The sequence below is a fragment of the Diceros bicornis genome, chromosome 19 (genome assembly GCF_020826845.1).
Source record: "Diceros bicornis minor isolate mBicDic1 chromosome 19, mDicBic1.mat.cur, whole genome shotgun sequence".
NCBI classification, from domain to species: Eukaryota; Metazoa; Chordata; class Mammalia; order Perissodactyla; family Rhinocerotidae; genus Diceros; species Diceros bicornis.
Window position 1 is genome coordinate 47,966,357 of NC_080758.1, and position 2,491 is coordinate 47,968,847.

The 2,491-nt window shown below is 36.1% G+C and overlaps 1 pseudogene; it reads left to right on the forward strand.

Moving 5' to 3' along the window:
* Positions 1 to 301: 301 nt before the first annotated feature.
* LOC131418730 (cytochrome c oxidase subunit 7B, mitochondrial-like) lies at positions 302 to 567 on the forward strand (annotated as a pseudogene).
* Positions 568 to 2,491: the final 1,924 nt, after the last annotated feature.

Here is a 2,491-nt window from a genome sequence, read left to right on the forward strand (position 1 = left end):
TACCTCGGCCTGAAAATTGGAAGCAACTTAAACATTCAATGGTCAGGATGAATTAAACTTGGTGCAGCCATTAGAAAAGATTGATGTGAAAACATGGGGAAATATTTTCAATATATTAGGTGATGGAAAAGAGTAGACTATGAAATTGCAATTACTTCGTAGGGACAAAAGTAGAAGGAAATATGCAATATTAAGATAGTTCTGGTAGGTACAGAATTATGGGTAATAAAAAATTTTTTTAAGGGTACTTGACACGAAGTTGCAACAAACCAGCAGCTGCGGTTGCCATAGTTCTGTCTTCAGCTTCACGATGTTTCCCTTGACCAAGACCACACTAAGTCATCTCCTAGTTCGAAGCTTTCAGCAAACAATGGCAAAGCATAGCCACTGGAAATGGCACCTGATTTCCATGACAAATATGGTAATGCTGTATTAGCTAGTGGAGCCACTTTTTGTGTTGCTGTATGGGCATATAGAGCAACACAAATTGGAATAGAATGGAAGCTGTCCCCTGTTGGCAGAGTCACCCCAAAGGAATGGAGAGATCAGTAATCATCCCAGCTGGTGTAATACTGAATTGTTTCAAAACCTACTCATAGTTGATGCCAAGTGATAGCCCTGTGTACCCATTAAAATATGACATGATTGAAGAATAAAGTACATTTGAAAGCTTCAAAAGATTTTTAGTATTACTATTTTATTTAAAACATTTTATTTTGAAATAATTTAAGACACAAAAAGTTGCAAAAATAGTCATCTTACATAACCATAGTACACGGTCAAAACCAGGAAATTGCTATTGGTATAATACTATTAAGGCAAACATAGACGTAGTATTGTAGTATTTTTATAATAAAATGTGACTGAAGTTGGTCTATGTTGACTATGTGATAATTTACTTGACATAAGTGTAAACCACCTCGTAGTATATATATGCACATATACAGTATATGTAATAGACTGCTCCCCTGCCCCTAAAGTAATTAGAAGTGAAAATTGCACATAAAGTAGTCTGGCAATTCAGAAGTAAATTGTAATCCATCATTAAAAGATAGGGTTTGTTTTAGTTGTTTGACAAAAAGAAGGTAAACAAGATGAACCATGCTTGGGGATGATAGTTAATTTTTTGTGGGCATATATAAAAATACACTACCTTCTTTTCTTAAAGACCTATAATTTTGAATAAATACTTTTGAATTTTATTGTATCTATGACTTATTTTTATTTTAATCCATCACAAATTCCTTTTGGAAATAGATGATATTTTTTAAAAATAAGCAAATCTAGCAATTCTATTACTAGGTATATACCCAACTGAAATGTATACATTTGTTCAACAAAATACATAGGCTAAAATGTCCAGAAAAACAATATTCATAATAGCCCCAAACTGGAATCTACCCAAATACCCATCTACAATACAATGTATAAGTAAATTGTGCTATGTTCACATCATGAATGCTGCAATGAGAATTCATGAACCACAATTGTATGCAACTATACAGGTGAAGCTCACAATTACAATCTTGAGTGGAAGAAGCCATACACAAGAAAATACATGCTGCGTAATTTTATTTATATGAGGTACAACACAAGCAAGACTATCTATGCTGTTAGAGGTCAGGATAGTGGTTACCCTTAAGTGGGTAGTGACTGAGAGGGGCTGGGGGCTTCTGGGGGTGTTGGGAATGTTCTCTTTATTGATCTGGATGCTGGTTTTGTGGGTGTGTTCACTTTGCAGAAGTTCATCAAGCCATATACTTGTCATATGTGTCTTTTGAGAGAATATTAAACTTTAAAAATGTTAAAAGATAAATAAGCAAGTATCTGTTTGTTCTCTGGTCTTTATTCTTCAAGGGCCTTTAATACTGACAAACAGTGTCCAAGATCCCCTCTTCAGGGTCTGCTGAGGGGTCCTTGTCTTTCTGTGGTTCATTTTTATTTGTATTCCTAAGAATTCCCAGAAATGTTGTCAAGTTCTACCAATGCATCCCAGTGGTCACTTGGTGCCTCTCGCATGGGGTTGCAACACTCATACCCTCTGTCTACCTTATTATTACGTCTCTATCATGCAGCATCTCTGCATGTTTTGTCCTAAAGGGTGGACCCAAAGAATGCTAGAGCAACAGAAAATAAGACTAACATAACTAACTCAAAATACTTGCAAACTTTTCTGAAGGAGAGATGCGAAACTACAACACAGAAAAGGAAGATTTAAAAGGGAATATTAGCTACTACTATTCCTATGGTCCACTGTATGATCCTTCACACTGGATTCCCTCCTGGGCCTAGCTCTGATGACCCACACATTTCGTCCCCTGAAATTGGGATTCCCTTCACTTTGTCTTCCTTCTCTGTGTCCATGGTCCCAAGTCCCAGGAAACAAAAGACCAGTTTCAGTCTTCATAATCTCAGTGGAGATGGTCTCTGTTCTAATAAAGACAACACTTTTCAGGATTAAATGGGATATTTAATATCTCAATCTGAAAGG